Source organism: Periophthalmus magnuspinnatus, chromosome 22, assembly GCF_009829125.3.
Source record: "Periophthalmus magnuspinnatus isolate fPerMag1 chromosome 22, fPerMag1.2.pri, whole genome shotgun sequence".
NCBI lineage: Eukaryota > Metazoa > Chordata > Actinopteri > Gobiiformes > Gobiidae > Periophthalmus > Periophthalmus magnuspinnatus.
Window position 1 is genome coordinate 12,481,057 of NC_047147.1, and position 14,447 is coordinate 12,495,503.

Genomic DNA, 14,447 nt, shown 5'->3' on the forward strand with positions numbered 1-14,447 from the left:
TATTGCTTTTAAAGTCTCCATTGTTTAAGCAGAAAGCAATGGCATTCAATACAAACATTTGTGTTGTATCGGGCATTTTTGTGGTGGAAAATATATAAATATATATGTCTTGCCTATAAAGCTATCTACAGTAATGTAAATGGTAGGGCCTGGGATGGCTTTGATTTATTCAAGCAGAAAGTCTCATTGGTTACAATGTTACATAGTGGTTTGTTGTTAAATCGCACTCTGGACACGCTGCTGAAAAATTAGTATTGTTATATGGTTGTATAGTGATTTATTAAAAAATGAATTTGACCTGAGAAGAAAAACATATTAAGGTATATTTAATTTAACCTTACTTGGGTGTATAAAGCACATCTAATAAAAGTGCAAAGGTTTTATTAACACAAGAGTGTGTGGACACTCAAAAGTCTTTGTAACTGTGAACAAAGTTCTGCTGTCTTGCTTTGACAAGAGTTGGAAATGTTACCGGCATCATTACCCAGTCACAATATGGGTGTTGATAAGACAGAGGTGTGTGTTAGTGTTAGCCTCCAGGTGACAACTGCCATCTAAATATAAACTCCTTAAAGGTTTACGTCACCTGCTCTTTTATAATGTCTGAAGTCTTTTGTGGGGCTTTAATTTGCTCTCTTACAGCCTATTACACTGTTTATATGGGTTTATGGTTCCTACTCTTAGATTGTAGCTTATATGTTCCTGACAGTGAGCGGGAAGAGATGGAAGCTTTTGAAGAGAAACTGTAAAACATTGTGTTAATTTATATCATAATTAGAAATCCATGCAAACATGAACAGCCTAACATATATATCTTTCTATTTAAAAGTTTTGAATAGTGATCTCTGGTTTGACACAAGGGGGCAATGTTTACACCATTTCTGAAACTAGTATGAAAATATGACATACATTTTGTACTTTCTGGACTCTGAAGAAGAGACATTTTTCAGTTTCTACACAAAACCAAAACAAATCAGAGAAATATAAAATATACATTAGCAATTCTTGTATTTATCATGTGTATAATGATGTCATATCAACAGACATACTACGTGGCTCTTGGATCAAGTACTTTTTGGAACAAGAGCAAAAAAAACCCAAAAACATCTGTAGTCTAGTTGTTTTGCATTTGCTGTATCCAACTATTTCAGTCTTCTTTCAATCATTTATTTTGTTTCTATGCTCTCAGAAACATAAGTGTGTCTTGTCTCATGGCCTTGTATAAACTCACTGAACTGTTTTTCTCATCTTCCTCCCACATAATATAAACATTTCATTTCAGAATACTAGACAAATGCATTCTTCATATCCCCCATGTACAGTATACATTTGGAGGCATACACGCAAGCGAGACTAAGGAGTACCAGATGGCTCCAATGGTCATAAAATAATAGAATTTACTGAGTAGCTTGTGAGCCAGCCACTTCTAGGACTGTATACATGTCACGAGTGCACAGCATCTAAGGGCTTTCTAGCAATACTAGTTCTTAGCCAAGTTTAAGGTCTGTAAGCATTTATTGAGCCATTACAACACAAATAAATGGCAGATCACACTAAGAATTGTAACTGTAGTTTGGGATTTTCCAGACCAAAAGACAGAAACTTGAATGGTTTGTGTTACCCAGGGGAATAGGCTTATGCAGACTGGACTCACAACATGAACTGTGTGTGTGTGTGTGTGTGTGTGTGTGTGTGTGTGTGGGGGTGTGTGTGTGTGTGTGTGTGTGTGTGCGGTTTCAAGAGGGCCCACCGAACAAAAAGGTTTGACGAGTGAAGGGAGCAAACTGGCAAAGTGCCCACTGCTGGACAACACTTTGCTTGTTTCTGCTCCTAAACAAACACATGACAGGGTTACACTAGTTTTCACTGACACGGAAAGCGCGTGGGGGTAGAGATGGGTAAGGTACTATGAGATTCTAATGTAGGCCACTGATTCGAAAGTATTTGGAATTTACTGGAATTTAGTATAGTTAAAGGTGCACTCTGTAACTTTTCTGGAAGAGGGGTCCATCACTTACTTGTCTTCATGGAGGTAAGGCATTGAACTTAACTATCTCTGTGCAGACAAGGAGATAAAACTATCCATGACAAGTCACAGGTCAGATCTGTGGAGAGGTGGCCCCGCTCACAGTAAGAATACACATTTTCAAAGTAGAGAGGGTTTGATTCCAGATCGAGTCCAGATGACCACTGTCGATACCTTTTCTGCATTGAGTCACTCCTGGAGAAGCATTACACCATCGCATATTTTTAAGGTAATTTTGAGCAGCCAATTATAACACACCTGTAACTGTATTAGGTAAGGTAAGGTGTATTAGGTCAAATCCATATGGTGAAACAATCCAGTGAAAGCATTAACAACTTCATGGAGACGAGTGGAAAAGTTACAAAGTGCACCTTTAAACTTTGGAGTTATTACTCTTGTTGAGCATATATGGTTTTAGTCTATTTCTGGTTATAAAGAGACAAATTGTCACCTCTCTTGTCTAGGCCCCTGCTCCATGAAAATCCATGCTCGTCTCCACCTGAGCACATGAAAGACCCAATAAGATCTTTGCAGCGAAAACATGTAGAAGGGTGTCAGCTGACAGACAGCCCTGTAGGTGCTTTAGTGACAGCCCACGGAGCACATGCAGAGTAAGTCTATTATTTGGAGGCTCTTTGTCAGAGAGCTGTGAAGGTTTGGGCGGAGGACATGGGAGGCTGCTCTGTGGGTATAGGCTAAGTAAAACATTTCACATGGACAGGGTTTTTGCGTTTTTACTTTGACATGGCTGTTGTTAGGACTTAACCGTGCACTATGTAACTTTGCTGGTGGATGGTCCATTAGTTTGTGTTTTTGCTTTGCCTAGAATATTCTTGCCTGACCAACCAGTCCCTTCTACATTCTTTCAAAATTCAGAAGAGTCTGCTGGAACTGGACCGTCGAGAACAACAAACCACTGTCCTAACTTGGGACGATCCAACAACTGCGGTTAATTTGTGGCACATGTTTCTCACGTGAAAACATCTCCACTCAAAAATTCATATATCATTTATTTTAACTGAGATAAATAAGAGTTTGATGCTTTGATCCCAGTCCTCTATGTTGTTGTTGTTGTTTTTTTGTTTATTTTTTTTTACTCATGAAACATCTTAAGTCTCTCTGATACCTTCTGAAACGGGGAGACAGGATATTGTTCATCTTTGTAAAGTTTTGTCAAAATGAGTGGTTCTGGCTGGTTTTGGCATGTTCCACCGTATGGCATTTAACTGTCATTCTCTATAAGACACCATCAGGCCAAGTTTTAGGTTAGGTCTGTGGAGAGGAGAGCCAGCTCACTGTAAAATGACATGTTTTTCAATGTATATTTGTCGTAACGGTGCGGATAGGACCAAAGGATGCAGACCAGAGCAGTTTTAACAGTGTTTATTTACAACGGTGAAAATGCAGTCTTTAAACAGGTCACAAGAGCAGGTACAGGAACCGGGGAGCGGGAGACGGGTCAGGCGGGTACGGTGCAGGTAGAGGCGGGCAGGACAGGACCAGGACGGGGATAGAAGCAGGTGCGGTACCAGGGCAGGCGGATCAGACGAAGACCAGAGCGGGGAGCGGGTGACAAACCAGAGACCAGGACCGGACAGGAGACGAGACGAGCAGGAGACGAGACGAGCAGGAGACGAGACGAGCAGGAGACGAGACGAGCAGGAGACAAGACGAGCTGGAAGCGATACCGGGACTGGAACGTGGCGGCAGGAGCTGGGCGAGTAGAGGCAGGAATCTGGAGGGTGCATAAATCCAAATGAGCATTTGCCGGAAAGTACCATATAACAAAGCTTAGCAAGAAACATTCACGTTTTACACGCGGACGGTCTGGCACCGAGTGTAGACTGCCAAGCCTTCTTGTACTCAGCAGCAGGTGGTGGTGATTAGGCTGATGCACCCCAGGTGTGCACGGGAGGAGTCAGGCACTCCACCCAGCTCCAGACACACAGGTAGGGGAGGGGGAGAGAGCACGGGAGGACAGGGAAACTGACATCATGACAGTACCCCCCCCCTAAGGTCCACCTCCTGGTGGACCCCCAGGCTTGTCAGGATGAGCGCGGTGGAAGTCTCTCACCATGTCGGGGTCCAGAATGCGTGCCCTGGGCACCCAGGATCGCTCCTCCGGACCGTAACCCTCCCAATCGACGAGGTACTGGAGGCCCCTACCACGGCGACGAACGTCAATCAGGCGGCGGACGGTGAACGCCGGGTGGCCGTCAATGACTCGGGCGGGCGGTGGGGGATCGGCCGGAGGGCACAGGTCGCTGGTCCGGACTGGTTTAACCTGGGAGACGTGAAAGGTCGGATGAATCCGGAGAGACGGGGGTAACTGGAGGCGCACCGCCGATGGATTTATGATCCTCATGATCTTAAACGGTCCCAGGAATCGGGGGGACAGCTTACGGGAGTCCGTCTTCAGCGGGACCGTCTTGGCGGAGAGCCAAACCATCTGGCCAGGTTGGTATACGGGCGCCGGGACACGGTGGCGATCGGCCGTCGCCTTAGTGCGCGCTCCAGCCCGAAGAAGGGCCGCCCTGGCCTTCTTCCAGATCCGGCGACAGCGCTGGAGATGGCGCTGAACAGACGGGACGGCGAGGTCCCTCTCCTCCGTGGGAAAGAGAGGGGGTTGATATCCCAGCGATGCCTCGAAGGGGGACATACCAGTGGCGGAACTCACGAGGGAGTTGTGAGCATACTCTATCCAGGGCAGGTGAGTACTCCAGGTCGCGGGGTTGGCGGAGGCTGTGCACCGTAGGGCCGACTCCAGGTCTTGGTTGGCCCGCTCCGTCTGCCCATTAGATTGTGGATGGAACCCGGACGTGAGGCTAACCGTGGCCCCCAAACCGTCGCAGAAAGACCGCCATACCTGAGAGGTGAATTGGGTCCCTCTGTCGGACACGATGTCCACCGGGATGCCGTGGAGTCGGAAGACATGACTGGTCAGCTGGTCGGCAGTTTCTTTGGCTGTGGGGAGCTTAGGCAGGGCAACGAAATGGGCGGCCTTGGAGAAGCGGTCCACAATGGTGAGAACCACCGTGTTCCCCTGGGAAGGGGGAAGGCCCGTCACGAAGTCCAAGGCGATGTGGGACCAAGGGCGACGAGGAACTGGGAGAGGATGCAAGAGACCAGAAGGGGGTGAGTGGGAGGCCTTGGCCCGAGCACATACCTGGCAGGCGGCGACATAAGCCCGGGTGTCTGTGTCCATCGTGGGCCACCAGAAGCGTCTCCTGAGGAGGGAGAGAGAGCGACCGGCACCAGGATGGCAGGCGAAACGGGAGGCATGGACCCACTGGAGCACCTGAGACCGGACAGAATCGGGAACAAACAGTTTACCTGGAGGGCCGTTACCTGGGTCGGGGTCGTTGGTCTGGGCCTCTCGGACGGTGTCCTCGATATCCCAATGGACCGCGGCCACCACACACGAGGAGGGAATAATTGTTTCTGCGGTGACCGGGCTATCCTCCAGGGCGAACTGGCGGGAGAGGGCATCGGGTTTGACGTTCCGAGATCCGGGGCGGTAGGTGAGGAGAAAGTTGAAGCGGCTGAAGAAGAGGGACCAACGAGCTTGACGGGGATTGAGGCGCCTGGCGGACTGGATGTACTCCAAGTTTTTATGGTCGGTCCAGACGATGAATGGTTGCTCCGCCCCTTCGAGCCAGTGGCGCCACTCCTCCAAGGCCAGCTTTACGGCAAGGAGCTCCCGATCCCCCACGTCATAATTGACCTCGGCCGAGGACAATCGCCGGGAAAAGAAGGCGCAGGGACAGAGGCGGTTGTGGGGGTCGAACCTCTGCGAAAGCACGGCCCCCACTCCCGAGTCGGAGGCGTCGACCTCCACGATGAATTGCCGTGAAGGGTCGGGCTGGTGCAGGATGGGAGCGGAGGTAAATAGTCTCTTAAGCTTCTCGAAGGCTGTCTGCGCCTCAGGAGACCAGGCAAACGGCAAAGCAGGAGAGGTGAGTTTAGTTAAGGGCGAGATAACCCTACTAAAATCCCGGATGAAACGTCTATAAAAATTGGCAAAGCCGATAAATCTCTGGAGCTGTCTCCGGCTGGTAGGAACGGGCCACTCAGTGACAGCCTGGATCTTTTCAGGGTCAGCTCTTACTTGGCCCCGCCCCACAATGAAGCCCAAAAAGCTGACCTCCTCTGCGTGAAACTCGCATTTCTCAGCTTTCACGAACAGTTTATTCTCGAGGAGGCGCTGGAGAACCTGGCGAACGTGCTGATGATGCTCCTGGGGGGACCGCGAGAAAATCAAGATGTCATCCAAGTAAACAAAGACGAATCGGTTAAGGAAATCACGGAGCACATCGTTGATGAGGGCTTGGAATACGGCAGGGGCGTTGGTGAGACCGAAGGGCATAACCAAGTATTCGAAATGTCCCAGGGGTGTCTTGAAGGCCGTCTTCCATTCGTCTCCCTCCCTGATGCGCACCAGGTGGTACGCATTCCGCAAATCCAACTTTGAGAAGATGGTCGCACCGTGGAGGGGCGTAAATGCCGAGTCCAGTAAGGGAAGCGGGTATTTATTCTTTACAGTTATATTGTTCAGACCCCGGTAATCAATGCAAGGCCGCAGGGATTTGTCCTTCTTAGCCACAAAGAAGAACCCCGCTCCCACGGGTGAAGTGGACGGGCGGATGATTCCGGCAGCCAGGGACCCACGGATATAGTCCTCCATTGACTCGCGTTCAGGTTTAGACAGGTTATATAGCCTGCTAGATGGTAGTGGGGCACCCGGCAGGAGGTCAATGGCGCAGTCATATGGACGGTGGGGCGGTAAAGAGAGGGCCTTGCTCTTGCTAAAAACCTCCCCCAGGTCGTGATATTCAGCAGGCACCGAGGACAGATTGGGGGTGTCTGGGGACGGATCAGCGACAGGAACGGACCTCCCGGCCGGAGGGAGGGCGGACCGAAGGCACTTGGCGTGGCAATCGGGACTCCAGCCCGAAACTCCGCCCCTGGCCCAATCGAAAACAGGGTTGTGGGCGCGTAGCCAGGGGTAACCAAGGACCAGAGGAGAAGCGGAGGAGGACAGGACATGAAACTGACGGTTCTCTTGGTGGTTGCCGGACAGAATCACGGTGACAGGTTCTGTGATGTGAGTGATGTGCCCCAGGAAACGTCCATTGAGCCCCTGGGCATTTAAGGGGCGTTCGAGGGGCTCCAGGTAGACCCCGAGCTGCTCCGCGACTTGGGCATCAATAAAGTCCCTCTCAGCCCCGGAGTCGATAAGGGCGGAAACGCATAAGGTCTCTGTGCGAACGCACAGGGTGGCGCTGAGCCGCAGTCTATTAGAAGAGTCCAGGATGTGTTGCTCGCCCACCAGTACTCCCAGTGCTACTGGTGGGCCCCCCCTTTTGGCCGAACTGGGCAAGTGACCACATAATGTCCGCGCTCACCGCAGTAGAGGCAAGCCCCGGCCAGACGACGCCTCCGTTGACGCTCCTCGGCCGACACAAGGGTCCTGTCGAGTTGCATGGGCTCATCCGGCGGGGGCGGGGCAGCGCGTGGCTCCGGCGGGACCGGTGACCGGCGTCTCTCTCGGCGACGAGCCCGTAGGCGGTTGTCTATACGGTGAGTGAGGGAGATGAGGGTCCGCAGGTCGGGGGGTTCGTCCCGGGAAACCAATTCATCTTTCAAAGTCTCGTTCAGGCCCCGCACAAACACAGCCCGCAGCGCGCTGTCCGTCCAGTCCAGCTCCGCCGCATGTGTCCAGAATTCAATGGAATAATCCGCTACCGTCCTGGAGCCCTGGCTGAGAGTCAATAACCGGGAGGCAGCATTGTCCTGGTAGTGCGGGTGGTCAAACACCAGCTTAAACGTGGACACAAATTCATTAAAATCCAGGCTATCCACAGACGTCTTCATTAGGCGCGCCTCTGCCCACTGGAGAGCTCTGCCCCGGAGTAATCCACATATATATCGGATCTTGGTGGCCCCCGAGCTGAAACGAGAAGGGCATTGCTGGAACATGAACTCGCACTGGAACAGGAATCCGCGACAGAGGTGAGGTTGTCCAGCATACGGCTCCGGATCCGTGCCTCTCGGCTCCGGGAGGCGTGGCGGCGCTCCGGCTGCAGCAGGCGGGGTGACGAGGAGCGCGGCCACCTGGTGGTTAAGCTGTGCCACCTGCTGGGACAATGTCTGATTTAGCTCCAATAGAGTCCGAATGGATTGTTCATGCTGACCCAGCACCGCCTCGGGGTGAGAGTGCGTGAGGCGGCGCGTCTGGTCCGGATCTGAGCCTGCTTGGTCCATAGTGGCCAGACCGTTCTGTCGTAACGGTGCGGATAGGACCAAAGGATGCAGACCAGAGCAGTTTTAACAGTGTTTATTTACAACGGTGAAAATGCAGTCTTTAAACAGGTCACAAGAGCAGGTACAGGAACCGGGGAGCGGGAGACGGGTCAGGCGGGTACGGTGCAGGTAGAGGCGGGCAGGACAGGACCAGGACGGGGATAGAAGCAGGTGCGGTACCAGGGCAGGCGGATCAGACGAAGACCAGAGCGGGGAGCGGGTGACAAACCAGAGACCAGGACCGGACAGGAGACGAGACGAGCAGGAGACGAGACGAGCAGGAGACGAGACGAGCAGGAGACGAGACGAGCAGGAGACAAGACGAGCTGGAAGCGATACCGGGACTGGAACGTGGCGGCAGGAGCTGGGCGAGTAGAGGCAGGAATCTGGAGGGTGCATAAATCCAAATGAGCATTTGCCGGAAAGTACCATATAACAAAGCTTAGCAAGAAACATTCACGTTTTACACGCGGACGGTCTGGCACCGAGTGTAGACTGCCAAGCCTTCTTGTACTCAGCAGCAGGTGGTGGTGATTAGGCTGATGCACCCCAGGTGTGCACGGGAGGAGTCAGGCACTCCACCCAGCTCCAGACACACAGGTAGGGGAGGGGGAGAGAGCACGGGAGGACAGGGAAACTGACATCATGACAATATTTCAGCAATAAAAATACTCGTAATTGGATAAATACTGGATACTGAGAAAGATTCAAGGCAAAGTAGCAACATGTCCAAGGAGACAAGCATGCAATGCACCCTCCAACAGAAAAGTTCCTCAATACAGCTTTAAATGAACCAAATCTGGAACATTTTCAAAAGTAAAATATACACACTATTTCCACACATTTTCAGCATTATAAATTTAGCATGTGACTAAATCTGGCACAAGTTAAAACTGTAAAAATCTTCAACACTGCACATACAAAACCTAATATACCGCAGTGGCCGTGGTGCCTGTGTAATGTCTGATGCCAGAATAGTAGAGTTTGCTGTGGCAGGACAAAGGGGTTGCAGTAGGACATATATAGAAACAGGTTAAGAGAGGACACAACACCATGCAGATGCTCTGGGCCAGTGTTCTCGTCCACCCCCTCCCTCTTCACCTCATTCTTTCGCTCCTATCATTAGGCATTATTGCAACCTGATGTTGCAACACTGAACAACACAGATCTCTCCCAGGTTGTGTTAGTCTGTTTTTACTGTTAACACCTTCATGCTTGAGCCAAGGAAAGAAAATATGTTAGTGCTGACAAAAATGTCTTGAATATCTGAGTTTTTTGCTGCTGCTATTAGACTCCAGATATATTGGCTGTGATGATGGTGAAGAGGATGACATGGAACTGCTGAGGTGGCGCTTCTGCTGCTGCGGTGGAGAAAATAATAAGTTTCTGTTATAATTTTGTCCCTTCTTTGGAAAGTTGTGTGTGCTTTCAATCACACTTGAGACATCTTATTCTTTCCTTGCATGTCTGTGTACTTCATGAAGTAGCGACCAAACAGCATGGCACCTATAGCACTATCTATGTGTATACAGCTGTTTTTCCATTTTGTCGTGCATTAAAACATATCTATCTCCATGGAGACAAGCGGCTGATGTCACCATAGACCAGTTCACAGGTTAGATTTATGGAGAAGTAACTGATCACTGTGCAAATGAATGTTTTTAGTGATATTACGCCTGTATAAAAACAAATGCAAGGCGCGTATATAGGTTTAATGATGATGATTATTTGTGATTATTTATGTTTTGATTTGTGTGATTTTAACGTCCTTCTTATTCTGTAAAGCACTTTGAATTACTTCGTGCACGAATTGTGCTATACAAATAAACTTGCCTTGCCTTTAATACCATACTGTGGAACATTCTAGGAAATGCTATATGCGATAACATCTTTTTTATATTCAATTTATCTTTTTATATTCTGTTTTATGTATTTTAGTTTTTTTAGTTAAAACCCTACGTCGGAACATTCTCCATAGAGTTAGATGCGTTCTGTGCCAAGTAAGAGTCAGGTTTGTGGAGCAAGGATGCATGTTTTTCAGTGCAACAAACACAACCAAAATTTTTGTTTAAAAGAGATGAATCTCATGTATAATTTCAGTGTTGTTGTTTTGTTTGTTTTTTTGTTTTTTCACTCTGAATCCTGTGAATAGTTTTTTGTTCAATTTTTTCCTCAGCACATTCACAAACATAACTTGTAACCAGTTCGATTTCATGGTGCATTTCATGGGCCCGTTTGTCTTAGCATCTCTAAAGCTGTATTAAGATTGAATTACAGTCCTATCATAGTATTGGTTTGGGGAGATCCTACACACGTTGTAGCTGTTTATCAAATACCAACAGCTCTGTAAGCACTGATGCATTCTGCTGCAAGGAGAGACCTAGAAACATCAACAACACTCATGGCCTCTTATATAATCTGAATGAAATTGATCCTATGGGAGTCTAATGTGACAAGGAGGAAAATCTGACATGACAAAGGACCCAGGCCAAATGGTCACCCTGGTTTGTTACCAATATTTGTAGCCTATTTATTTGTATTCCACAGATTTTATCGAAGGGAAACTTGACCAGGCATTTGCACAGGGTGAGCAGAGCAGACAAAAGCTTACAATATGTTTGAAGCTGTGAGGTGAGCTGGATGGAGGAGGAGGAGGAGGAGGAGGGGGAGGGGGGTGGGACCTTAGAGGCTTCGGAGCCAATTTGAGGACCTTGTGATGCAAAACCAGTCCTCAGTAACAGACAGTTCCCATGGCAACGGCGGGCTGCCAAAGTTCCTTGTTGACAAATGACAGCTCGGCGCTCCTCGGCACTCGCCCTGGTGCATGTGTGTGTGTGTGTAAGTGTATGTTATTTGGCAAGTCCCCGTCTTCGCCTCAGGCAGGACGGACAGAGAAAGAGAGAGCATTGTGTTGTGGGCAGACATACAGTCACAGCAGCAGTGACAATGTCAAATATGCCCTCAGTGGCTCCTCAAAGATATACATCAATGTGCTGGGTAATAAGAGTCTTGGCTATACAATAGAATATAAAAATGTATGGGCTGAGTTGAAAATGTCTTGAATTGGAATTGAATTGTTTATTTGTGTTTATTTATCAGGGGAAGACATTTATTCTTTAATAAAATAAACCCATGTACTTAATTTTTTCATGGTCAAATACAAATCGTGATCTGACTCCTATATTTTGCAATTATTCACTTTTCAATGAAACTATTTAAAGGGACATATTCTGTAATGCACTTTTATGATCTTTTAGTTGTTAAGTAACAACCAATAATTTAATGATTAGATTTAATTTGCAATTTATGTTGAAAGAAGTGAAACGCCTTGGCTCTATAGCTCTATAATTGTTGTTGAACTTTCAGTAGACCTGCAAAAAAAAAAAAAAAACTTAACTCATGATTGCAGAGGTTAACAAGTAGTAGAATACTTCTTTATGCTGTGGGAAGGTTTACTCTCTCCAACTAATTGTCATTCCAACTGCATCATTCAGCGACATCTCTAATATAAAATGATTTCAGTCAAAGTAAGAAACAACAGAGGCATGGGGGCAGAGCGGAGCGGCAGGAGACGCACACCCCCGCGGCACAAGTGTCGTGAAAAAGATGATCTTCCCTCCTCACCTCGCAACAGAGCTGTCAAGATGTTCAGACCTGTGATTTAACCTCCCCACTTCACGCTGTTAGTACATCCTCCCGGCGAATGCACCAGCCCACACACACACACATGCACACACACCCCTGCACACACACACATGCACACACCCCCACACACCCCCCCACACACACACACATACACACACACACAAGACTATAGGCTACCACATTACCTGAGCGGCTGCTAGTGCATGACAAACCTGCATTAGAAATAATACAGTCTTCAGAGTGCATTTCGAGCGTTGGACCAGAGAAAACATGCATATAAATATTGAAAATTAGGTTTACATTCAACATGGAATAGTGTATGTACAACACGTCGTCTTAGACTCAATCGTCTCTCAGTATTTAAATGCACTTTCTCTTCTTGCCAACAATGTCACCCAGCCTTTCTTCTTTCCATTGCAGCAGCAAAACTGCCACCTAAGCCTCTCCATCTTTTTCTCATTTCTCATCTTTTTCTTTTAACTGAACTCTTAATGACAAGAAGCCGCATTGTTTTACAATAATAAATGGAGAATAAAATTATAGTATGTAGGTTTACATTACATTTTAAAGTAAAAATATTACTGTCTAATTCAGCCTTGATTAAAGACGATATAAAATTTGAAAAGTTAAAAGCTTGTTTAGCATTTTAAATACAGCTAAAGAACTGTGCCAAAATATGCATGTAAATGTCTTGGCCAAGGTTCAGTTATAACACATAATGTCAGTGGACAATAAAATCAACTACTTAAAGACAGAAATATCTATACCTCTATTTGAAAAACACTGCAAGCTTGTTTCATTTTATTTCATTATCTCTAGTTTATTATGAGAAATTTAAGATTTGTCATCTGTACAAATATTGGCATATTGACATTCCTGTTGCACGCTTATGTTGTGAAGCGAGTCTTGTTGTACCACGAGAAGTGCAGGGACAAAGTGACAGGCAGAGCATGGAGGAGTGCGGAGGTGACTGCTCTGAGGCTAATGTCACAGAGATGAACAAGAACTGAGTGGCAAAGTGACACCTGAGAGACATTTGGCAAGTGCAATACACCACCGTGCTGCACTCTACTCAACAAGCAACATGACATCAGGACCCAAGGCAATAAGCAGAGTCCACACATCCACTCTGTAACACATATCAGCTCTATAACACACATGCACAGCTCTGTAACATACATCAGCTCTGTAACACACATATCAGCTCTGTAACACACATATCAGCTCTGTAACACACATAACAGCTCTGTAACACACATCAGCTCTGTAACACACATATCAGCTCTGTAACACACATGCACAGCTCTGTAACACAACCCCACTTTTTAACACACACCTGCTCTGTAACACAGATCAGCTCTGTAACACACATGCACAACTCTGTAACACACAACTCCTCCGTAACACACGTGCACAACTCTGTAACACACACCTGCTCTATAACACACATCAGGTCTGTAACACACACCTGCTCTGTAACACACATCAGCTTTGTAACTCTGTAACACGAACAATGAGATCAGGTCAGGAAAAGGTACAAAACACAGACTACGTGGTAGCGACAATTCTTTTACTTTACACTTGTCACAAAACATCACAGAAGTTTTCAGAGCTGACTCGCTCTTTTGTTGCTTTTTTTTATAACGACAATGCTTTGTAAATGTTTATTTTTTTCCCTTAGAAACACCCACTGCTTTGTCCTGAAATGTCTGATGAGCTAATCACAACAGTCTTAGATGTATGGAAATTAAAAGAAAATGGGTAACATTTTATTTTATATTGTACCTACCTCATTAAGTACTATGTAACACTGTAACAATCTGTAATAGCATGTAACCTGAACACAACATACTGTGTAACAACCTGTGGTAACACTTGATTAGCCTTAATAAAGAAAGAACAAAGACTTAATTCATGAGGAATATTTTATTAATAATGATTCAGGCAGTAACTACTTATTTAATAACAGCTTCATTAACTAGGTACTAAGACTGAATCAATATTAATAAACTAGTTAGTTCATTATGAATTAAGTATTTGTTCATGCTTAGCCCCTAACCCTTCATACATTACTGGTGAAGTTGTTGCCTTGTACTTAATGCGGTATGTACAAAGTATCAAGTGTAGTGTAAGATAAAGTAAGACCAAAAATGTACAGAAAATGTAAAACATAAAATAAAATTAAAATTACGTCAACAAATGATTTGAGGTGTGGAAAATCAAAATACTATTGACTGACATACTGAAGATCAGCTTTGGTTTGGGTGGTAATTAGTGTGAGCAGCCTATTCTTCTGAAGTGCCAAACAAGATACAATGACACACAAGACACCACTTATTACGGCATCAGGACACAAAGGAGCGGGTCTGCAAAAACCGCTCATCACGGCCTCACGGAGAATCAGCTCTTGATTGGCTCAGTTATTCATGAAAGTAAAAATGTATGGACAAAATTCACGGCTATGTGAAATTAT